Source organism: Mobula birostris, chromosome 24, assembly GCF_030028105.1.
Source record: "Mobula birostris isolate sMobBir1 chromosome 24, sMobBir1.hap1, whole genome shotgun sequence".
NCBI lineage: Eukaryota > Metazoa > Chordata > Chondrichthyes > Myliobatiformes > Myliobatidae > Mobula > Mobula birostris.
The window spans coordinates 7,078,836-7,105,447 of NC_092393.1; the positions used below are offsets into that span (position 1 = coordinate 7,078,836).

Genomic DNA, 26,612 nt, shown 5'->3' on the forward strand with positions numbered 1-26,612 from the left:
CTGTCTTGCAGTCACTGTACGACCAGTGAAACAACACTGAAACACAGTCACAGTGTGACCGGGGGAACAACACCATCACACAGTCACAGTGTGACCAGGGGAACAGAACCATCACGCAGTCACAGTGTGACCAGGGGAACAACACCGTCACGTGTCACAATGTGACCCTGGGAATAACACAGTCACACAGTCACAGTGTGATCAAGGGAACAACACCGTCCCACAGTCACAGTGTGACCAGGGGAACAACACCGTCTCGCAGTCACAGTGTGACCAGGGGAATAACACTGTCACACAGTCACATTGCGACCAGGGAAACAACACATTCACGTAGTCACATTGTGACCAGGGGAACAACACCATCACACAGTCACAGTGTGACCAGGGGAACAACACTGTCTCACAGTCACTGTATGACCAGTGAAACAACACTGAAACACAGTCACGGTGTGACCGGAGGAACAACACCATCACACAGTCACAGTGGGACTAGGGAAACAACACTGTCTCGTAATCACAGTGTGACCAGGTGAACAACACTGTCACACATTCACAGTGTGACCAGGGAAACAACACATTCATGCAGTCACAGTGCGACTAGGGAAACAACACCATCACACAGTCACATTGTCAGCAGGGGAACAACACTGTCTCGCAGTCACTGTACAACCAGGGAAACAACACTGAAACACAGTCACGGTGCGACCAAGGGAACAACACAGTTACGGTGTGACCAAGGGAACAACACCGTCATGCAGTCACAGTGTGACCAGATGAACAACACTGTCACACATTCACAGCGTGACCAGGGGAACAACACATTCACATAGTCACAGTGCAACCAGGGGAACAACACCATCAGGTAGTCACAGTGTGACCAGGGGAACAACACTGTCTCGCAGTCACAGTGTGACCATGGGAACAACACTGAAACACAGTCACGGTGTTACCAGGGGAACAACAACGTCATGCAGTCACAGTGTGACCAGGGGAACAACACTGTCTCGCAGTCACAGTGTGACCAGGGGAATAACACTGTCTCGCCGTCACTGCACAACCAGGGAAACAACACTGAAACACAGTCACGGTGTGACCAAGGGAACAACACTGTCGTGCCGTCACAGTGTGACCACGGGAACAACACTGTCTCGCAGTAACAGTGTGACCAGGGGAACAACACCGTCTGGCAGTCACAGTGTGACCAGGGGAATAATACTGTCACACATTCACAGTGCGACCAGGGAAACAACACATTCACGCAGTCACAGTGCGACCAGGGGAACAACACCATCACGCAGTCACAGTGTGAGCAGGGGAACAACACTGTCACACAGTCACAGTGCGACTAGGGAAACAACACATTCACGCAGTCACAGGCGACCAGGGGAACAACACCATCACGCAGTCACAGTGTGAGCAGGGGAACAACACAGTCTCGCAGTCACAGTGTGATCAGGGGAACAACACCATCACATGTCACAGGCGACCAGGGGAACAACACCATCACGCAGTCACAGTGTGACCAGGGGAACAACACTGTCTCGCAGTCACAGTGTGATCAGGGGAACAACACCATCACATGTCACAGTGCGACCAGGGGAACAACACCATCACACAGTCACAGTGTGACCAGGGGAACAGAACCATCACGCAGTCACAGTGTGACCACGGGAACAACACCGTCACATGTCACAATGTGAGCATTGGAATAACACAGTCACACAGTCACAGTGTGATCAAGGGAATAACACCGCCCCACAGTCACAGTGTGACCAAGGGAACAACACTGTCTCACAGTAACAGTGTTACCAGGGGAACAACACCGTCTCGCAGTCACAGTGTGACCAGGGGAATAACACTGTCACACAGTCACATTGCGACCAGGGAAACAACACACTCACTCAGTCACAGTGCCACCAGGGAAACAACACATTCATGCAGTCACAATGCGACCAGGGGAACAACACCATCACGCAGTCACAATGCGACCAGGGGAACAACACCATCACGCAGTCACAGTGTGACCAGGGGAAGAACACTGTCTCGTAGTCACTGTATGACCAGTGAAACAACACTGAAACACAGTCACGGTGTGACTAGGGGAACAACACCGTCATGCAGTCAAAGTGTGACCAGGGGAACAACACTGTCTCGCAGTCACAGTGTGACCATGGGAACAACACTGTCTTGCAGTCACAGTGTGGCCAGGGGAATAACACTGTCACACAGTCATAGTGTGACCAGGGGTACAACACATTCACGCAGTCACAGTGCAACCAGGGTAACAACACCGTCATGCAGTCACAGTGTGACCAGGGGAACAACACCATCACACAGTCACAGTATGACCAGGGGAACAGAACCATCACGCAGTCACAGTGTGACCAGGGGAACAACACCATCACGCAGTCACAGTGTGACCAGGGGAACAACGCCGTCACATGTCACAATGTGAACCTGGGAATACCACAGTCACACAGTCACAGTGTGATCAAGGGAACAACACCGTCCCGCAGTCACAGTGTGACCAGGGGAACAACACCGTCTCGCAGTAACAGTGTGACCAGGGGAATAACACTGTCACAGTCACAGTGCGACCAGGAAAACAACACCATCACGCAGTCACAGTGTGAGCAGGGGAACAACACTGTCTCGCAGTCACTGTACAACCAGGGAAACAACACTGAAACACAGTCACAGTGTGACCAAGGGAAAAACACCATCACATAGTCACAGTGTGACCAGGGGAACAGAACCATCACGCAGTCACAGTGTGACCAGGGGAACAACACCGTCACATGTCACAATGTGAACCTGGGAATAACACAGTCACACAGTCACAGTGTGATCAAGGGAACAACACCGTCCCGCAGTTACAGTGTGACCAAGGGAACAACACTGTCTCACAGTAACAGTGTGACCAGGGGAATAACACTGTCACACAGTCACATTGCGACCAGGGAAACAACACATTCACGCAGTCACAGTGTGACCAGGGGGACAACACCATCACATGTCACAACGTGAACCTGGGAATAACACAGTCACAGTGTGATCAAGGGAACAACACTGTCCCGCAGTCACAGTGTGACCAAGGGAACAACACTGTCTCACAGTAACAGTGTGACCAGGGGAATAACACTGTCCCACAGTCACATTGCGACCAGGGAAACAACACATTCACGCAGTCACAGTGCGACCAGGGGGACAACACCATCACGCAGTCACAGTGTGACCAGGGGAACAACACTGTCTCACAGTCAGTGTATGACCAGTGAAACAACACTGAAACACACTCACAGTGTGACCAGGAGAACAACACCAACACACAGTCACAGTGTGACCAGGGAAACAACACTGTCTCGTAATCACAGTGTGACCAGGTGAACAACACTGTCACACATTCACAGTGTGACCAGGGAAACAACACATTCACGCAGTCACAGTGCGACCAGAAGAACAACACCGTCACGCAGTCACAGTGGACCGGGGAACAACACTGTCTCGCAGTCACTGTACAACCAGGGAAACAACACTGAAACACAGTCATGGTGTAACCAAGGGAACAACATCGTCATGCAGTCACAGTGTGACCAGGGGAACAACACATTCACGCAGTCACAGTGTGACCAGGGGAACAACACCGTCACGCAGTCACAGTGGACCGGGGAACAACACTGTCTCGTAGTAACAGTGTGACCAGGGGAACAACGCCGTCTCGCAGTCACAGTGTGACCAGGGGAATAACACTGTCACACAGTCACATTGCGACCAGGGAAACAACACATTCACGCAGTCACAGTGCGACCAGGGGAACAACACTGTCTCGCAGTCACTATACGACCAGTGAAACAACACTGAAACACAGTCACAGTGTGACCAGGGGAAAAATACCATCACACAGTCACAGTGTGACCAAGGAAACAACACTGTCTCGTAATCACAGTGTGACCAGGTGAACAACACTGTCACACATTCACAGTGTGACCAAGGAAACAACACATTCACGCAGTCACAGTGCGACCAGGGGAACAACACCGTCACGCAGTCACAGTGGACCGGGGAACAACACTGTCTAGCAGTCACTCTACAACCAGGGAAACAACACTGAAACATAGTCACAGTGTGACCAAGGGAACAACACCGTCATGCAGTCACAGTGTGACCAGGTGAACAACACTGTCACACATTCACAGTGTGACCAGGGGAACAACACATTCACGTAGTCACAGTGCAACCAGGGGAACAACACCGTCACGCAGTCACAGTGGACCGGGGAACAACACTGTCTAGCAGTCACTCTACAACCAGGGAAACAACACTGAAACATAGTCACAGTGTGACCAAGGGAACAACACCGTCATGCAGTCACAGTGTGACCAGGTGAACAACACTGTCACACATTCACAGTGTGACCAGGGGAACAACACATTCACGTAGTCACAGTGCAACCAGGGGAACAACACCATCACACAGTCACAGTGTGACCAGGGAAACAACACTGTCTCGCAGTCACAGTGTGACCATGGGAACAACACTGAAACACAGTCACGGTGTTACCAGGGGAACAACAACGTCATGCAGTCACAGTGTGACCAGGGGAACAACACTGTCTCGCAGTCACAGTGTGACCAGGGGAATAACACTGTCTCGCCGTCACTGCACAACCAGGGAAACAACACTGAAACACAGTCACGGTGTGACCAAGGGAACAACACTGTCGTGCCGTCACAGTGTGACCGCGGGAACAACACTGTCTCGCAGTAACAGTGTGACCAGGGGAACAACACCGTCTGGCAGTCACAGTGTGACCAGGGGAATAATACTGTCACACATTCACAGTGCGACCAGGGAAACAACACATTCACGCAATCACAGTGCGACCAGGGGAACAACACCATCACGCAGTCACAGGCGACCGGGGAACAACACCATCACGCAGTCACAGTGTGAGCAGGGGAACAACACTGTCTCGCAGTCACAGTGTGATCAGGGGAACAACACCATCACATGTCACAGTGCGACCAGGGGAACAACACCATCACACAGTCACAGTGTGACCAGGGGAACAGAACCATCACGCAGTCACAGTGTGACCACGGGAACAACACCGTCACACAGTCACAATGTGAGCATTGGAATAACACAGTCACACAGTCACAGTGTGATCAAGGGAACAACACCGCCCCACAGTCACAGTGTGACCAAGGGAACAACACTGTCTCATAGCAACAGTGTGACCAGGGGAACAACACCGTCTCGCAGTCACAGTGTGACCAGGGGAATAACACTGTCACACAGTCACATTGCGACCAGGGAAACAACACATTCACTCAGTCACAGTGCCACCAGGGAAACAACACATTCACGCAGTCACAGTGCGACCAGGGGAACAACACCGTCACGCAGTCACAGTGTGACCAGGGGAACAACACTGTCTCGTAGTCACTGTATGACCAGTGAAACAACTCTGAAACACAGTCACAGTGTGACCAGGGGAACAACACGTCATGCAGTCAAAGTGTGACCGGGGAACAACACTGTCTCGCAGTCACAGTGTGACCATGGGAACAACACTGTCTTGCAGTCACAGTGTGACCAGGGGAACAACACGTCATGCAGTCAAAGTGTGACCAGGGGTACAACACATTCACGCAGTCACAGTGCAACCAGGGTAACAACACCGTCATGCAGTCACAGTGTGACAAGGGGAACAACACCATCACGCCGTCACAGTGCAACCAGAGAAGCAACGTCACATGTCGCAGTGTGACCAAGGGAACAACACTGTCACAGTCACAGTGTGACCAGGGGAACAACACTGTCTCGCAATCACAGTGCGATTAGGGAAACAACACCGTCACACAGTCACAGTCTGACCAGGGGAGCAACACCATCACGCAGTCACAGTCTGACCAGGGGAACAACACGGTCACACAGTCACAATGTGACCAAGGGAACAACACTGTCTCGCAGTCACAATGTGACCAGGAGCAGGGCAAACTCACCTACAATCACAGTGACCATGAGTACAAATCACTCTGTCACAGTTTGACCATGGGAACAATTACAGACACGGGCACTCATGGGTTTAGTCACGTTTCCCATACTCTGACCACAGTAACCTGGTCTACATTAAACACGTACCTGAAAGACAAGCCTCGACTTTTCCAGAAGGTAATGGGATATTGAGGTTCCAACCACCAGGCCACTGAGAACATTGAAAAGCCACAGCTCAGTACATCCTTTTTTAACAAAACTATAAAAGCTTATTTACACAATAAATACACAAAGTATAAACATTCAGTTGTAATAAGACAGTTGTATTTATAAAACAGTCAATTCCCCGGGGTGCCTATGGCTCCTGGAAATCCTGCAGTGTACCCATTGTGACCACGTGCTGCCTGTCCAAGGACTGCGAGGCACAAACGTATCCTCGGAAGAGGGGCAGGCACTCGACTCGGGCAGGACCCTCAACCTTCGCTCCCCTAGACCCGTGAATGGCCATCCTTCCACAGCTCAGTAGATCTGACTAGCTACAATACGTGAGAACGCCTCCCAGCCAGTAAATGCATCACTGGTGTTTGTTATGAACATTCCGCCCTACTGTAAATTACATCACTGAGCTCACAGCAAACTGGGGTGGGTTTGTGCAGAAAGGACACTTTCTATTTTGTAGCACCCGCAATAATATCAAACCTCTGAGGAAAGAATGGGCATTTTTGACAGCAACCAATGTGTCCACTCTCCATCCAGATGAGGTGCAGCTTGAGATGACAAAAGCTTTCTCTTTGCCATCCCATTAAACATTCGACACCAAAACTCCACTCAGAATAAATGAAGCTCCTTCCAATCTTGCTTCCTCAAACCCTGAACCTACAAGACTCTGCTTCCATGTTTACCTCAGCTGATAGCACCTTGACACACCAGACTCTCACTGTTACCCTCCCTTCCCAAAAGCCTAAAGTGTACGATTGTTATTTAGTATCAAGGAACGCAGAATGAAGTCAGTAGATTATTTGGAGGTGCAGATCAAGTACAATCTAACAGAACAAGGAAACAGACTGAGGGTGTTGATTGGCTTCTGTAGATGTCATTGTTTGTTCTATACAGACTTCAGCCTGTCTTGAACTCTGTGTCCATGTTAATGCAGCTCAGGGTTTAGATTAGATTATCCAGGGTTCCAGGATGAGACTCCACTCTTTTTCATTACTCCTGCATTTGCTGGCCCATATTGTCTGTTAATGGTTTAGCATCCCAAATTGATAACAGCTACACTTATCTTGAAACCCTTCACATCCCTCCCTTGATAATCTTTTGCTCTGACTCTTAACTTCTGCGTCTGGCTAGCCCTCGTCTCCTGTGCACCCTTTTCTCCGTCTGGCTCATCCTGATCTCTTCTGCACCCCTTTCTCCGTCTGGCTCATCCTGGTCTCATCTGCACCCCTTTCTCCGTCTGGCTCGTCCTGGTCTCTTGTGCACCCCTTTCTCCGTCTGGTTCGTCCTGGTCTCCTCTGCACCCCATTCTCCGTCTGGCTCGTCCTGGTCTCTTGTGCACCCCTTTCTCTGTCTGGCTAGTCCTAGTTTCCTGTGCACCCCCTTCTCCGTCTGGCTAGTCCTGGTCTCTTCTGCACTTCTTTCTCCGTCTGGCTCGTCCTGGTCTCTTGTGCACCCCTTCCTCCGTCTGGCTAGTCCTGGTCTCTTGTTCACCCCTTTCTCCGTCTGGCTCGTCCTGGTCTCTTGTGCACCCCTTTCTCCGTCTGGCTCGTCCTGGTCTCTTGTGCACCCCTTCCTCCGTCTGGCTCGTCCTGGTCTCTTGTGCACCCCTTTCTCCGTCTGGCTCGTCCTGGTCTCTTGTGCACCCCTTTCTCTGTCTGGCTCGTCCTGGTCTCTTGTGCACCCCTTTCTCCGTCTGGTTCGTCCTGGTCTCCTGTGCACCCCTTTCTCCGTCTGGCTCGTCCTGGTCTCTTGTGCACCCCTTTCTCCGTCTGGTTCGTCCTGGTCTCCTCTGCACCCCTTTCTCCGTCTGGCTCGTCCTGGTCTCTTGTGCACCCCTTTCTCTGTCTGGCTAGTCCTAGTTTCCTGTGCACCCCCTTCTCCGTCTGGCTAGTCCTGGTCTCTTGTGCACCCCTTTCTCCGTCTGGCTCGTCCTGGTCTCTTGTGCACCCCTTCCTCCGTCTGACTAGTCCTGGTCTCTTGTGCACCCCTTTCTCCGTCTGGCTCGTCCTGGTCTCTTGTGCACCCCTTTCTCCGTCTGGCTCGTCCTGGTCTCTTCTGCACCTCTTTCTCCATCTGGCTCGTCCTGGTCTCTTCTGCACCCCTTTCTCCGTCTGGCTCGTCCTGGTCTCTTCTGCACCCCTTTCTCCGTCTGGCTCGTCCTGGTCTTTTGTGCACCCCTTTCTCCGTCTGGTTCGTCCTGGTCTCCTGTGCACCCCTTTCTCCGTCTGGCTCGTCCTGGTCTCTTCTGCACCCCTTTCTCCGTCTGGCTCGTCCTGGTCTCTTGTGCACCCCTTTCTCCGTCTGGTTCGTCCTGGTCTCCTCTGCACCCCTTTCTCCGTCTGGCTCATCCTGGTCTCTTGTGCACCCCTTTCTCTGTCTGGCTAGTCCTAGTTTCCTGTGCACCCCCTTCTCCGTCTGGCTAGTCCTGGTCTCTTCTGCACCCCTTTCTCCGTTTGGCTCATCCTGGTCTCTTCTGCACCTCTTTCTCCATCTGGCTCGTCCTGGTCTCTTGTGCACCCCTTTCTCCGTCTGGCTCGTCCTGGTCTCTTGTGCACCCCTTTCTCCGTCTGGCTAGTCCTGGTCTCTTCTGCACCCCTTTCTCCGTCTGGCTCGTCCTGGTCTCTTCTGCACCCCTTTCTCTGTCTGGCTTGTCCTGGTCTCTTCTGCACCCCTTTCTCCATCTGGCTCGTCCTGGTCTCCTGTGCACCCCTTTCTCCGTCTGGCTCGTCCTGGTCTCTTGTGCACCCCTTTCTCCGTCTGGTTCGTCCTGTTCTCTTGTGCACCCCTTTCTCCGTCTGGCTAGTCCTGGTCTCTTCTGCACCCCTTTCTCCGTCTGGCTCGTCCTGGTCTCTTGTGCACCCCTTTCTCCGTCTGGCTCGTCCTGGTCTCTTCTGCACCCTTTTCTCTGTCTGGCTCATCCTGGTCTCTTCTGCACCCCTTTCTCTACAAACCATTATTGGGAAATACATCTTACGCTATTTATGTGTCCTTGTCTGGAAGTGCTACCCTACATCTCTGTGATACTCTACCTCACTCTCCTTTGAGGCATTCCTAGCTCCTTTTTCACTTTCTGTTATTCTTTGCAATATCTACTCCTTCAGCTCAGCATCTAATGTTTTTCCAACTAAACCTTTGGGATGACCTTGAGATGTCTGTCTACACAAAGGGTAGTTGAGCTGTTCTTGATAAATAACAAGAGTGACTTCACAAGTCACTATTACCTAAGATTTCCTAACATTGGAGACACTGGGAGGTAAATACCGATTTGTGATTCTCCTTTAATTAGCAGATTACGTCAATCAGATGGCACGTGCTAGACTGACGCAGCCCACTTTGCCCGTGGCTGCTCACTGAAATCGCTGTCTTGCTGTCCTGTTACCTCTCAGCTTTCTGAACCTCCATTAGTGCTCACTTTTCAGAACTGTATTTGATTCTGTTTTAAAAGTCATAACTAAATTTGCTTCCAGCCGATATGCTTTTTTGTTTTTGCATTAAAACTGATTTCAAGTGGCCAATGCTTACAACAAAAATACAAACAACCCAGGATTTCAGCCACAAAAATATAGGATTCCTTGTGGGGTTCTCATTTCTTCAGCCTGTCTCACTGGAATGGATCCCAGTGTGTAAGATAATGAAATGGCCAAAAATAACAGTTTAAAATGAGTCATAGTTCAAGCTGGAAGAACTTACTTAAAGACTTTAGACTCAAGGGAAGATGAGGATCTCTAGACACAGGATAAGGGAGGATGAATTAAAAATTAAGATATTCCTGTAGCTCCTCCTCATAATAAGAAACAATTAGCTACTGGGTCATGTAGTTCCAGCTGTCCTCTGCCCGGGAATGCCCCTGCCCTGATGAACTTAGGACAATCAGACAACCATCTTTTAGAAAGTTGGGAAAGTTGTGCTACTAATCCCAATAGAGAGAGATGTTGAGATCCTGTTAGAAAAAATGGAGCATGCACTTGGTTTAGGTCAGGGACACAAGGGAATACCTTGGTAGTTATAACAAGATTAAGGATACACTTAAAGAGAGGCAAAGAGAGAAAATGAGATGGATCTGGCAGGTAAACTGAAGGAAAACCCCAAGAGATTCTATCAATATACTAAGAGTAGAAGGTTGGCTAGGAAGAGAGGCCTCCTTTGAGGTCAGTAAGGTTGCAAGAGTTGGGTGGGAATTGTAATCAACATATCTCCTTGATGTTTACTGAGGAGAAAATCATGGTTGCTTAAGAGATAAGGGAAACAAGTAGAGATGTTTTGGAAAATATTCATATTACCAGGGAGGACATATTTGCTGCCTTACGGTGCTTTAAAGTAGAGGAAAATCCCTAGGCCAACTGAATACATCCTCCACTTTGTGGGAAGATAGAGAACCAACTGAGGAGGGTCCTGTAGAGATATTTGCTTCATCGTTATCTACTGATAAGGTCCTAAAGACTGGAATAAGACTAATGTCGTCCACTGTTTAAAAAGGGAACAAGGACAAGTCAGGGAGCTACAGACAGGTCAGTCTGACTTCAGTGGTGGGGAAGTTACTGGAGGGAATTCTGAAGGACAGGATCTAACCAGTATTTGGATAGCCAGAGTCTAATTAGGAGGAGAGGGTATGGGTTTTTAATTTTTATTTATTTTATTGAGATACAGTATGGAATTTGTCGTTCTGGCCCTTTGAGCCACACTGCCCAGCAATTCTCCGATTTTAATCCTAGCCTAATCACAGGACAATTTACAGTGAGCAATTAACCTACCAAACGGACCGTGGGAAGAAACCAGAGCACGCAGAGGAAACCCATGCGGCCACGGGGAGAACGTACAAACTCCTTACAGGCAGCAGTGGGAATTGAACCCGGGTCACCTGTACTGTAAAGTGTTGTGCTATCCACTACGCTGCCATGCCACCCTATCTATGGGAAGTTATGTTTGACAAATCTTCGTGAGTTCTTTGAAAAGGTAGCAAAAAGGGTAGACGAAGGCAAGGCAATTAATGCTGTCTATATGTTCTTTAACAAAACCTTTGACTTTTTTTTAAAACACAGAGTGTATGGGTATATGGAATGAGCTGTCAGAGAATGTGGTTGAGACAGGTACAATAGTGTCATTTACAAAGCATGTGGACAGATACATGGAGGGAGGAGGCCTAGAACAAACACAGGAAATTGGGACTGGCTAAATGTGCAATATGGTCAGCATAGACTCGTCAGGCCAAAGGCCTGTATCCCAGCTGTATTCCTCTACAACCATGACTCTAACAAAGTTCACAAATAAGACTCACTGCAGCCCAGTCAGCTGTTACTTACTGTCGGATATGAATCCAAAGGAGTTTCCCAAACCTGCTGGAGTTATTATTCAGGACAGTTTTAGCATTCCCAAATGCTTCCAAGATGGGAAAAGCCCGAGTTGCCTGTGGCAAGAAACAGTACAGATTATGGCATATCTTTCTGCTCACCTATGTTGTCACACTGACACGACGATTGTCAGGAACATGAAATGATCAGCTGGAATGTCACAGATTAGTGTGTTGAAGGTCAGATAGGAAAGTGATGTTTTGGAGCATGAGGTAAATGATAAACACTTCATGCAGAATCAGTCTACCTTATACACTGCATTAGACTAGTGGGCCTGTTAACACCAATCACTCTCACTACAACAATTCTATCTTGGGTTATGAACCTATTAAATTTAAATGAGGGAGTGACTTCACTCCGAGCTGTGACTGACAGGTAGTAGCACCACTGGGTCATCACTGTGACCAAAATCATGAAACAGCTCGTGAGCTGTCACACCACATTTCTGCATATTTCCCCAATCACCTTCAAGTGTCAAAAAGTCTCTGTTCCTACCTCCATTGTGTGTGTGTATACACATGTATGTTTCTGTGCATGTACCTTGTTTGTATTTGTGCACATGTATTCAGATGAGTGTGTGTCCATATGGATCTGAGCTTCCATGATGTTTAGTCACATCTGTCTGTGTTTGTGTCCATGCAGGTACAGTGTGTGACATGTCAGAGTAAATGTGTGAATGCTACACAGTTCTATCTGAAGGAGACATTCATTTTCATTGATTTCAGACTAACAACCAATTCTGTGTAGCGAGTCTGACCTGACAGATTTCTTCCTCCCTGGTTCCCTGGTAAAGTGTCGTCAGGTAGCGGATGATCAGCTTTGCTGCCTCAGTCTTCCCTGTTCCACTCTGTCCACTACACAGATAGAAATGGAGGAATCAACGTCACTCAACGTCATGCCAGCCCAGTACCCTGAATCGTCTAGCCTACAACATTAATTGCAAGCACTCTCCAGTCATTCCGGGACAGCTCCAGCATTTTGGACAGACGTGATGCTGTCAGAATGTAGCACCCACCTGACGATGATACACTGCTCTCTCTCACGCCTCTGGCTCAACGTGTACGCAGCATCAGCAATGGCAAAGATGTGCCTGTGAAGAGAAAGAAGGCATCTTGTCACCTGACCCACATTCACACTCTGCACCTGCTTTTGAGCAGTTTATCATTTGGTTCTTTAGTTCAACAATTCAAAAATATTTGGGGCCACCAGAACGACAAGACATTTGACCAGATCATGGTACTTTGTTTAACATTGCTATTGCAACAATTTCCTGGTCAATGATGTCTGAACTTGAATTTGACCAGCACCATCTGAGCTTTTTGTCCCAACTTGACCTGACCTCTGATTCAGGGCTGTGTGGGAAATCCCCATTCACCTTGACGCCCCTTTCAAACCACTACAGTGGAGCTTGGCATATGGTGGACTTTCTCAGCAAATGTGGCCTGAATCACAGCATAGTGACAGTTGGAGGTAAACAACATACTTACCTTGGCTCCCTCGAACTCTTCACTGTGTTAATCCCATGCATAGCCACCTGCCAACATCTTCATCCCTGCTTCTCAAAATGCAGCCATTTCCTGAACTTCTTCCACTGATAGTGCCCAGTCTACTCACCCCCACCTAAAGCTGTGCTCTAGACCCCCACCCCAGGAGCTGCCATTCAGTCTTCCGGCCTCGTGGCTTCCTGATCCTACCCCGCCCCCAACCTCCTGACAACAACTGAGATGTGAATGGAGATTGGTAAGCTTCCAGACCACAGAAAAATTGGTAGTAAGTAGGGTTGTCCTAAGCTACATGAGCTAGATGAGCTAGTCATTTGGGCAACGGCAGCTGGAATTTAATTCCGGTTAAGTGGGAGGTAATGCATCTTGGGAAAGTCCAACAAGGATAAGGGAGATACTACAAATGGTAGGGTCCTAGGGAGTATTGAGGAACAAAGAGAAAGTACAAAGATCTCTAAATGTGACCACATAGTAAGTTGGTGAAGAAGTTACATGGGATACTTGTCTTCATTAGCTGGGGCATAGATTGCAAGCGTAGGTACAATTTATTAAATATTGGTTAGGCCACAGCTTTAGCTGCTGTTCTAGTCATCTCAACACAGGAGGGATGTGATTGCACTGGAACTTACAGAAGAGATTCGCCAAAATGTCACCCCTGAGTGTTTCAGCTGGCTCCCTGCTCCGTACCTCCGACCACAGGTCCTGCACTGGCCTGGGCCCAGCAGTGTTACTGGCAAGTAATTGGGTAGTTGCATCTACCTAGGTACTGTGAAAATATTTTGTTTGCATGACACCCAGAGAGATTGTTTCACACAAAAGGTTGTTGAAGTAATACAAAAGGACAAAAAAAGCAGAATGCAGAATATTCAGATATAGAATAATTGCCAAGCAGGTAGACAGATGAAGAGCAAGGCAGACAGAGAGATCAAGAGTTAATCTTTATTGCATAAGAGGTCCACCCAGTGGTCTTACAACAGTGGGACAGAATTTGTCCCGAAGCCTGGTGGTATGTGTTGCCCAATGGAAGAGGAAAGAGAGAATGACTGGGGGGGGGTTGGTCCTTGAGTATGTTGTTTCCTTTCCTGAGGCAGTGGAGGGGAGGCTGGTTTATGTGATGGACCAGGCTGTGTTCACAACTTTCTGCAGTTTCTTATAGTCTTAGGTACAGCAACCATGATGCATCCAGTTAGGATGCTTTCTGTGCTGTAAGGTAGTGAAGAAAAGATGCCCCCAGATGACCACGGGGTACGAGAAAATGTAATTACAGTTCAGTGATGTGGGACAACAACCAAACCAGTCATTCAGTCACTCACACAACATCAGTCCAACTACAGTGTGGGTGTGCCGAATGTTTATGGGCTCAGACTGCGATGGCAGGATATTTCATCATTCGCTTCATGTCATTGGCTGAGCCAGTGAGTATTGCTGTGGCTTCTTAAACCACTGCAATTCTTGTGACAAAAGCACTTTTACAGTTCTGTTCTTATCTATGATGATGCCAAAGGCCCTTCAGTTCTGAGGGGAGCAATCCCAATGTCCTGTTCCCTACTTCCTTAACGCTTCGTACCTCTGCAGCTCATTCACCCTCACACCAGCTCATCACCCCCTTTTGCATCCTTTTTGCCAGAACCCTACATGGAGTGGTAATTCACTGAACTGTTCAGCTGTCACTACAGCACATGGAGGACACCCAAACAGTCAGAAAATGATTGTCAGCTGACAACCGGTCAGAATCAGGTTTATTATCACCGGCATGTGACGTGAAATTTGTTAACTTAGCAGCAGCAGTTCAAGGCAATACATAATATAGAAAAATAAACAATAAATAAATAAATAAATAAATAACAGTATACATATATTGAATAGATTTAAAATCATGCAAAAACAGAAATAAGATATATTTAAATAGTGAGGTAGTATTCATGGGATCAATGTCCATTTAGGAATCGGATGGCAGAGGGGAAGAAGCTGTTCCTGAATCACTGAGTGTGTGTCTTCAGGCTTCTGTACCTCCTACCTGATGGTAACAGTGAGAAAAGGGCATGCCCTGGGTGCTGGGGGTCCTTAGTTCAATCCCCAAAGCTGAGAGGTAGCAGTACTAACGAGTATAGGTATCCAGCGATCTCAGAGTAAAAAACTTACCCCACGAACCTACCCCCTCTCACCTTCAATGCATGCCCTCTGGTATTAGACATTTCAATCCTGAGAAACAGATCCTCTCTGTCCACTCTGTCTATACCTCTCATTATCTTGTAAACCTCTGTCAGATCTCCCCTCAGCATTCAATGCTCCAGAGAAAACTACCCAAGTTTATCTATCTTCATCTTTCCCTCTAAACCAGGCAGCATCCTGATAAACCTCTTCTGCAGCCTCTCCAAAGCCTTGACACCCTTCCTATAGTGGAGCAACCAGACACGTACGCAGTTCTCCAGATGTGGCCTAACCAGAGTTTTATAAAGTTGCAACATAACCTCCTCACTTTTAAACTCAATGCCTCATCTAATGAAAGCAAGCGTTCCATAAGCGTTCTTAACCATTTTATCAACCTGTGTAGCCACTTTCAAAGAGCTAAGAACGTGGACCCCAAGATCTCTCTGCTCAGCAACACTGTTAAGGATCTTGCCCTTAATAGTGTACTGTCTCCTTGCAATTGCCCTACCAAGATGCAACTCCATCTGCCACTTCTCAGTCCATTTCTGCAACTGATCTACATCATGCCATATTCTTTGCAAGTCTTTTACACTATCCATAACTCCACCAATCTTGGTATCACCTGCAAATGTACTAACCCACCCATCTACATTTTCATCCAGGTCATTTATATACATTACAAACAGTAGAGGTCCCAGCACAGATCCCTGCAGAACTCCACTAATTACAGACCTCCAGCTCGAACAAGTCCCTTTAACCACCACCCTCTGTCTCTTACGCGCAATCCATTCTGAATCCAAACAGCCAATTCGCCACAGATCCCATACATCTTAATCTTCTGGATTAGTCTCCCGTGCGGGACTTTGTCAAATGCCTTACTGAAATCCATGTAGACAACATCCACTGCCCTACCGTCATCAATCTCTGTCATCACCTTGTCAAAAAAAACTCAATCAAGTTGTAAGGCATGACCTGCCCTGCACAAAGCCATGCTGCCTCTAGCTAATCAGGCCATGGGCTTCCAAATGCTCAGATATCCTATCCCTGAGAATGTTCCCCAGCAATTTCCCCACAACTGATGTGAGAGTCACTGGTCTATAGTTCCCAGGACTTTCCTTTCTTCCCTTCTTAAATAGAAGTACAACACTAGCCACTTGCCAGTCCTCTGAACCTCACGTAGAGACGACACAAAAATGCTGATCAGGGTCCCAGCAATCTCATCTCTTACCTCCTTCAATAACCTTGGGGAAATCCCACCAGGTCCTGGGATTTCACCTCAATACTCTGTAGAAGGCCCAACACTTCCTCTTCCTAGATTTCTAAAAGCCCGAATGTATTTACACACTCAGCACTGATTTCCTGGTCCTCCATGTCCTTTTCCTTGGTAAATACAAAAGCAAAGTACTCATTAAGTACTTCACTCACACTCTCTGCATCCAAGCAAGTGTCCCCCCCGCCGACCTTTACCCTTGAGTGTTCCTACCCTATCCCGAGATATCCTCTTGCTCTTGCTGTATGTGTAGAATGCCTTGGGATTCACCTTAATCCGAGTTGCCAAGGAATTTTATGGCCTCTCCTGGCCTTCCTAATTCCCTTTTTTGGTTCCTTTCTGGCTTCTTTATTTCCTCATGTGCTTTATTTGATCCTGACTTCTGGAGCTTTACATACTTCTCCTTTTTCTTCTTGATGAAATTCACTGCCTCTCTGGACAGCCAAGGTTCTCTTATGCCCGTTCTTCCTTCTAACAGGACCATACCTTCCCTATACTCTGTGCAATTGGTCTTTAAACATCCTCCACATGTCTGATGTAGACTTGCCTGGTGTCCCCAACTAACACTTCTTAGATCCTGCCTCATGCCCTCGTAATTAGTCCTACTCCAATTGAAAACTTTCCCACAAGGACCATACCTATCCTTATCTAGAGCTATCCTGAAAGTGCAGGAGTTGTAGTCACTGATCCCGAACTGTTCACCCGCTGAAAGGTCAGTCACTGGGCAAGCTCACTACCCAACACCAGGCCCGGTACAGTTCCTCCTCTTCCTAGAGATGCTGCCTGGCCTGCTGCGTTCACCAGCAACTTTGATGTGTGTTGCAGTTCCTCCTCTCATTGATTTAAGAAACCTTCCTGGATACACTTAACGAATTCAGCCCCATCTAAACGCCTGACACTAACAAGGTCCTAATTTATATTAGGGAAACTGAAATCCCCCATGACAATAACCCTTTTATTTTTACACATCTCCTTATTCTAATTATATATCTATTCCTCAATGTCCCGGTGGCTATTAGGGGGTCTGTAATACAGTGTGACTGCACCCTTCCTATTCCTGAGTTCCTCCCAAATGGACTCAGTGTGTGACCCCTCCATTATGTCTCCTGAGTGCAGCTGTGATACTATCCCTGCTTAGTGCCTCCCCACCCCTCCCTTTTACCTCCTGCAAACTCTCCCAGGTAGCATCAGTGACGCTCACAGCCAGGGTACTGGTTCCCCCCAGTTCCCCTCGTGCACAGGTCACCCCTTCCCCAGTAAAGGTAGCAACGGTCCAAGAACTTGAAACCGTGTCCCGGCACCATCTCCATTCACTTGTGCTACTACCCCGTTCCTACCCGCACTAGCCCATGGCGCAGAGAGTAATCCAGAGATTACTACCTTGGAGGTTCTTCTCTCCAGCCTCTTTTCTAACTCACTGCATAGGCCCTCTTCCCCTTTTCTGCCCACGTCATTGGTGCCATTATGCACCATGATCTCTGCCTGCTCCCCCTCCCGCTTGGAAATACCCCAGCACCTGGGAGGCAACACGCCATCCTGATGTCTCTCTTGCGGCCACAGGACCTCCTTTCAATCCCCCTAACTACTGAGTTCCCTAGAACTACCGCATTGCCTGACGAGCCTCAGAGCCACTAGCTTGGCTGCTGCTGCTGTGTTCTGATGGGTCATACCCCACCCCCGGCAGCAGTATCTAAAGGATGCTGAGGAGAATGGTCAGAGCGGACCCTACACTGACTTCTTAATCCCCTTACCCCTCCTGGTCCTCCGGGTGTGACCATGTCTTCAAAAGTCTTGTCTATAAGATCTTCAGTCTCCCAAATGATCCTGGTCGGTCAGGTGCACTTATCACAGATGCAGCCATCAGGAAAACTATCAGGTATCCTGACAGGAGGACCGTTCCATCCTGACTACCCGATACCAAAACAGAAACAGTCTTGCCTCTCCTTAACTGTGCCTCACCTGTTCACACCAAAGCCTTCACACTCTATCACTGGCACACTCCAGCAATGCACTTCAGCCTACCCTTCTTTTATTTGTAGCACAGGTTAGGAGTCTGACGCCCACAAGCTCCATGTCTGTGCAGCCCAGAAAGACCGGCCTTCCCGGAATCTGCTCCTTTTAGCCTGTCTCTCCCGCCTTCTGTAGGGCTGACACCAACACACACTCCTTCCACCTGAGCCACCAAGAAAAGACAGCTTTACCGAGTCTGCTCTTTTCACACTCACGTTCAAGTTCTACACAGACTACACTGGAGGCCTCCGCGCTGCAAGGTTCTATTGCACACGAGACCCCAAGAAAGGTGCATGATAAAATAATAAAATAGACCCCGCTAATGTCATATGGAGCAATGTGAGGTGGGGGGGGTCATGGGTTGAGAAGTTTACGAAGTAGACACAGGATTAGGGCTTGGACACAGAGCAGGGAGGAGGGAGAGATTTGAGCTTGAATAATGGGGAGGGAGGAGGGTACAAATGTTGGCTATGGAACCCCCAGCTGTGTTGTGGTAGTGAAGGAAGATGTGGAAGCAGACAGAGATCTGATCAGCTTTTTATTTATACAATTCTGATCAAGGCTACACACAGGCAAATTGGGCAAGGCTGCTTGAGTTTCCCAAAGATGTGAATTTGGCAATTATTCTTAAATTCAAAATATTGAAGATACTTGAAAATATTGAAATGATGGCAAACTTAATGGACGGCGCAGTGACGTAGTGGTTAGTGTAACACTTTACAGCAACCTGTTTCTGAATCCCTCCACTGGCTGTAAGGAGTTTGCACCTTTAACCTATGACTGCAGGTTTCCTCCGGGTGCTTTGGTTTCCTCCCACAGTGCAAAGACGTTCATGTTAGGGTTGGTAAATTGTGGGATTGCTATGTTGGTGCCAGTAGCATGAAGACACTTGCAGGCTGCCTGGATTGTGTTGGTTGTTGATGCAAACTGAATATTTCACACTATGTTCCAATGGTTTGCTGTCCATGTGACAAATAAACATAACCTTCACCTTTCAATCTTCACTCATTTTGTAATTATTCAAATCAAACAGATACTGAGCCACCCCCAGTCCCAGTGCCGTCTGTCAGGGGACTTACGGAGGGTTCTCAGAAAGCTCCTTCCTTCTGTATTGTTCAGCAGATTCTGTGGCGTATATCCCAACACACTTGTAAGGGTTCAATGAAACCAGAATGCTCCAAATGTAAGTCTGTGAAAGAAGGAGCAATGACTTAAACATTCAAAATCACAATTCTCAAGCCAAGATCAACTTCCGACATATTGAGAGCAATATATGAGGACTGTATTGACAGAATGCAGAAAGCACTGCACTTTCATCCTGAGACTCATGCCACTGGCCAACACCAGCACTTCCACAAAATCACCCACAGCATCTCAAATGTACACCTTCACAAAGCACACCACCCCTGCAGTATGCATACCAGCTCACACCGTCCCGCCACATCACTGACCTACTCGGTTTCTATCTTACCCTCACCACATCGCTGCACCCATACACTGACAGACATCACCACATACACACACAGACTGAGAGACATCGCCCCGTACAGACAGACTGACTGACATTGCCCCATACAGACAGACTGACTGACGAACATTGCCCCACACACACAGACTGACCGACATTGCCCCATTAAGACTGACATTGCCCCATACAGACTGACTGACATTGCCCCATACAGACAGACTGACTGACGAACATTGCCCCACACACACAGACTGACCGACATTGCCCCATTAAGACTGACATTGCCCCATACACACTGACTGACATTGCCCCATACAGACTGACTGACTGACATTGCCCCATACAGACAGTCTGGCATTGCCCCATACAGACTGACTGACAGACATTGCCCCATACAGACAAACTGACTGACAATGTTCCACACACACACACACACACAGATGTCGCCCCACACAGACAGACTGAATGACATTGCCCCATACAGACAGACTGACATTGCCCCATACAGACTGACTGAATGACATTGCCCCATACAGACTGACTGACATTGCCCCATACAGACAGACTGACTGACATTGCCCCTTACAGACAGACTGACATTGCCCCATACAGACTGACTGACATTGCCCTATATAGACTGACTGACTGACATTGCCCATACAGACTGACTGACATTGCCCCATACAGACAGACTGACATTGCCCCATACAGACTGATTGACTGACATTGCCCCATACAGACAGACTGACATTGCCCCATACAGACTGATTGACTGATATTGCCCCATACAGACTGACTGAATGACATTGCCCCAGAGAGTCTGACATTGCCCCATTAAGACTGACTGACTGACATTGCCTCATACAGACAGTCTGACATTGCCCCATACAGACTGACTGACATTGCCCCATACAGACTGACTGACTGATATTGCCCCATACAGACAGACTGACATTGCCCCATACAGACAGACTGACATTGCCCTATACAGACTGACTGACATTGCCCCATACAGACAGACTTACTGACATTGCCCATACAGACTGACTGACATTGCCCCATACAGACAGTCTGACATTGCCCCATACAGACTGACTGACTGACATTGCCCATACAGACAGACTGACATTGCCCCATACAGACAGACTGACTGACATTGCCCATACAGACTGACTGACATTGCCCCATACAGACTGACTGAATGACATTGCCCCATACAGACAGGCTGACTGACATTGCCCATACAGACTGACTGACATTGCCCCATACAGACTGACTGAATGACATTGCCCCATACAGAGAGTCTGACATTGCCCCATTAAGACTGACTGACTGTCATTGCCTCATACAGACTGACTGACATTGCCCCATACAGACTGACCGACTGACATTGCCCCATACAGTCTGACATTGCCCCATACAGACAGACTGATATTGTTCCCATACAGACTGACTGACTGACATTGCCCCATACAGACAGATTGACTGAAAGTGCCCCATATACACAGAGACTGACTGACAAATCCTCATACAGACAGACTGACTGACAATGTTCCACACACACACAGACAGATATCGCCCCGTACAGACAGACTGACTGACATTGCCCTTTAGAGACAAGTTGACTGACAGACATTGCCCCACACACACGCAGACTGACTGACATTGCCCCATACAGGCAAACTGACATTGCCCCATACAGACAGACTGACATTGCCCTATACAGACAGACTGACATTGCCCCAGACTGACTGACTGACATTGCCCCATACAAACTGACATTGCCCCATACAGACTAACTGACATTGCCCCATACAGACTGACTGACTGACAATGCCCCATACAGACAGACTGACTGACAATATTCCACACAGACAGACTGACAGATATTGCCCCATACAGACAGGCTGAATGACATTGCCCCATACAGACATACTGACATTGCCCATACAGACAAACAGACTGAAAGTGCCCTATACAGAGACTGACTGACATTGCCCCAGACTGACTGATATTGCCCCCCATACAGACAGACTGACATTGCCCCATACAGACTGACTGACTGACATTGCCCCAATACAGACTGACTGACTGACATTGCCCTATACAGACTGACTGACATTGCCCCATACAGACTGACTGACATTGCCCCATACAGACTGATTGACATCGCCCCATACAGTCTGACATTGCCCCATACAGACTGACTGACCGACATTGCCCCATACAGACAGACTGACTGACTTTGCCCATACAGACTGACTGACATTGCCCCATACAGACTGACTGACTTTGCCCCATACAGACAGACTGACATTGCCCCATACAGACTGACTGACATTGCCCCATACAGACAGACTGACATTGCCCCATACAGGCAGACTGACATTGCCCCATACAGACTGACTGACTGACATTGCCCCATACAGACTGACTGACATTGCCCCATACATATACTGATGTATTTGTCCTCACATGTTGCCAGCTCACATATGTATCTACTTAACCTACACATAGAACCACAGCTACAATACCTTCCATTATCAATCCTGATAGTATCTCTCAGCCACCCAGCACTGCCCCTGGGAGAACAGAATAATGTAGAGGATTTCCCTGACAATAAGTGATATTTAGCCACAAACAAATTGACTCCATGCTGAGATACCTACATACGTTCACACACATATTGTTAACACAATCAAATACTCCGCAACATATTCCGTACATTTAAATACCAGCTTTTGTAAACTTTACATATTCATTTTAACACAAACCATATATATTGACAAATAGTTACATCTATTATATTCTCAGATTAGCATATACATACATGTATGTACATGAAAAAGTCTAAGGAGCTGGTGGTAGACCTGAGGAGAGCTAAGGTACCGGTGACCCCTGTTTCCATCCAGGGGGTCCGTGTGGACATGGTGGAGGATTACAAATACCTGGGGATACGAATTGACAATAAACTGGACTGGTCTAAGAACACTGAGGCTATCTTCAAGAAGGGTCAGAGCTGTCTGTATTTTCTGAGGAGACTGAGGTCCTTTAACATCTGCCGGACGATGCTGAGGATGTTCTACGACTCTGTGATGGCCAGTGCGATCATGTTTGCTGTTGTGTGCTGGGGCAGCAGGCTGAGGGTAGCAGACACCAACAGAATCAACAAACTCATTCGTAAGGCCAGTGATGTTGTGGGGATGGAACTGGACTCTCTCACGGTGGTGTCTGAAAAGAGGATGCTGTCTAAGTTGCATGCCATCTTGGACAATGTTTCCCATCCACTACATAATGTACTGGGTGGGCACAGGAGTACATTCAGCCAGAGATTCATTCCACTGAGATGCAACACAGAGCGTCATAGGAAGTCATTCCTGCCTGTGGCCATCAAACTTTACAACTCCTCCCTTGGAGGGTCAGACACCCTGAGCTAATAGGCTGGTCCTGGACTTATTTCATAATTTACTGGCATAATTTACATATTACTATTTAACTATTTATGGTTCTATTACTGTTTATTATTTATGGTGCAACTGTAATGAAAACCAATTTCCCCGGGTATCAATAAAGTATGACTATGACTAAATGTACACTGACGCACACTCAGATCACTCCACTGCAATGGAGATCAGCATCAGAATCAGGTTTATTATACCTGGCATGTGACATGAAGTTTGTTAACTTTTCTAAAGAGTCTAATAAAGATAATGAATATCTCTGCAGGAAAATGCACCTCAGGGTTGTATGTGGGGACATACATGTACTGTCATAATAAATTTACTTTGAACAAATATGTTCATTCAAAATTGCTCAATGTTTAAACACCTTAACAAAAGCAATTCTCAGTGAAACCTGCTAAGCATGTTGTTGAACCAAAAAAAAACATCGTTCACTGACATTGTGGGATAACAGTAAGTGTAAATGTGAGGGAGGATAATGCACACAACAATTGAAGTGATGAACAAGAGAAAATCTGCAGATGCTGGAAATCCGAGCAATACACACAAAATGCTGAACTCAACAGGCCAGGCAACATCTATGGAAAAAAAAACAGTCGACGTTCTGGAACGAAACCCTTTGGCAGGACTGGGGAAAAAACGCTGAGGAGTAGATTTGAAAGGTGGGGGGATGAGAGAGAAACACAAGGTGACAGGTGAAGCTTGTAGGGGGAGGGATGAAGCGAAGTGCTGGGAAATTAATTGGTGAAAGAGACAGAAGGACATGGAAGAAAGAAAAAAAGGGGAAGGGGGAAGAGCACCAGAGGGAGGTGAAATGCGGACAAGGGAGAGAGGGACAAGGGGATGGGAAATGGTGAAGGAGGTGCGGGGGAGGCATTACTGGAAGGTTGAGAAGTCGATGTTCATGCCATCAGATTGAAGGCCACCCCAAGGGAATAAAAGTTGTTGTTCTCCTAACCCAAGTGTGGCCTTATCCCGATAGTGGAGGGTGCCATGGATGGACGTATCGGAATGGGAAGTAGAATTAAAATGGGTGGCCAGTGGGAAATCCCACTTGTTCTGGCAGAAAGATCATCGATGCTCGGCGAAGCTGTATCCCAATTTACGTCAGGTCTCACCGATATACGGGAGTCCCCACCGGGAGCACCGGACACAGTATATCACCACGACAGACTCACAGATGAAGTGTCGCCTCACCTGGAAAGACTGTTTGGGGCCCTGAGTGGTAGTGAGGGAGGAGGTGTCGGGGCAGGTGTAGAACTTGTTCCAGTTGCAAGGATAAGTGCCAGGAGGAAGATCAGTGGGGAGGGACAAATAGACAAGAGAGTCACATAGGGAGCGATCCCTGTGGAAAGCAGAAAGTGGGGGGGGGGGGAGAGATGTGTTTGGTAGTGGGATCTAGTTAGGGGTGGCGAACGTTTCAGAGAATTATGTGCTGAACGCGGAGGCTGGTGGGGTGGTACGTGAGGACAAGAGGAACCCTATCCCTGATAGCGTGGCAGGAGGATGGGGTAAGAGCAGACGTGCGTGAAATGGATGAGATGTGGTTGAGGGCAGCGTTGATGGTGGAGGAAGAGAAGCCTCTTTCTTTGAAAAACAAGGACATCTCCTTCATTCTAGAATGAAAAGCCTCATCCCGAGAGCAGATGCAGTGGAGACAGAGGAATTGAGAGAAGGGGATGGCGTTTTTGACAAGTCGCAGGGTGGGATGAGATATAGTCCAGGCAGCTGTGGAAGTCCGTTGGTTACAGTGATAAAATACTCTACAATAATATAAAATTCTGATTGACATAAAAATTACGGATCAGCATCCTGTTAAATGTAGTAAGCAATGCTCACGTAGTGTATATCCCTGTGGAATCTCCTCTTCAGGCAAAGTAGCACGGAGCTCTCACACACTTCCCTGCAAATTAGACACAGCAAGTTCAGCCAATGTTACAAGAGACGCTGGATCGATCTATGATGGACAATAACCACCCACATAATACACAACAACCAAAAACCCCATGATGCCTGTGTGTCGACCCTGATGTTATCAGCGCTGAACTCAAACTGCAAAATGACACCGTCTCCCTGCTAAACCTTGTGGACCCAAACAACCCAGATGCTGACCGTCCCGTCCCCCAGACGCGCACACTGGATATACTGTATCGGGAACTGTGAACTCTGGCCTCATCCGGGCAGGGTGCTCCTGCGCCGTGAGGGATCGGCGCTCCGACTGCTGGGGGGGTGGGGGCTGGTCCCGATCTCAGTATGCTGGGTGTCAGGAGGGCGCAGGGGAGGAGAGGTTCCGGTTGACGTGCGCGTCGGACCCAGGCCTCGGGAGACCACGAGGGAGAGGGAGAGGGTCCCGCATAATGTGAGCCATCTCGCGGGGATGCCCACCGTGCCGTTCCGGGACGCTCCGAAGCGTTTCTTGTTCGGGCTGCTCCCGCACACCCGCCACTTCCTTGCCTTCGCCTGCCGACCCGACCGGACTCGCCGTGGCAATCCGTGTTCCCATCTGACAGCGGAGGAGGTCCGCAGTGGAAACCCCTTGACGCAGGGGTGCGTCCCCTGTCCACTGGGGACCTGGGGTGGAAGGTGTTGCATCGGGCAGACCCGGACAACAGGGTCGGCGACACCCGGTCCAGCTGTCCATTCCGCGGGCGGGAGGAGAGTGTATCGCGCGTTTACGTTGCAGCCACGGTTTGAGTTTCTCGAGGGCCTGGTGAGGTTCTGGCGGCACTTGAGTCCCGCGCCCCTCATTACAGGCACCCAGTTCGGAAGGGTGGGGCGTGAGGAGCATCTCCTGGTGGGCTTGGTCCTGGGCCTGGCCAAGAAGGAGGGTGCTGCCCGGGCGGGGCGACTGCCTGCCCCTTTAACGATGGCAGTCCGTGCCCGACAGCCCCTGGAGAGCGAGAACGCGGCGCGCACACTGGGGAATTTCCGTGAGCGGTGCTCCCCCGCGTCTAGGCTGTTTTATAGACGGTAGTAACCATATTTTAATTTCAGTACGTATTCTTACTGTCTTGTAAATATTGATTGTCTGTACGTGTTATGAATAAACCTGGGGGGGGGGACGGGATGGTCGGTGTGGAATTTAGAGTGACCATCAACGTTTGTGTCGCGGTATAGGATGGTGATATGTGGGTAGGTGATGGATGGACAGGGCATGGGGCATGGGGAGGTTAGTAATGGATG

The 26,612-nt window shown here is 48.5% G+C and overlaps 1 long non-coding RNA gene across 1 annotated transcript; it reads right to left on the bottom strand.

Moving 5' to 3' along the window:
• Nucleotides 1-12,343: 12,343 nt before the first annotated feature.
• On the bottom strand, nucleotides 12,344-26,119 carry LOC140187254 (uncharacterized). The gene is made up of 5 exons (XR_011883042.1): nucleotides 25,815-26,119; nucleotides 25,269-25,332; nucleotides 19,580-19,689; nucleotides 12,583-12,657; nucleotides 12,344-12,421 (listed from the first exon to the last, which is right to left on the bottom strand). It is a non-coding gene; the product is annotated as an uncharacterized lncRNA (long non-coding RNA).
• Between the last annotated feature and the right edge of the window lie 493 nt (nucleotides 26,120-26,612).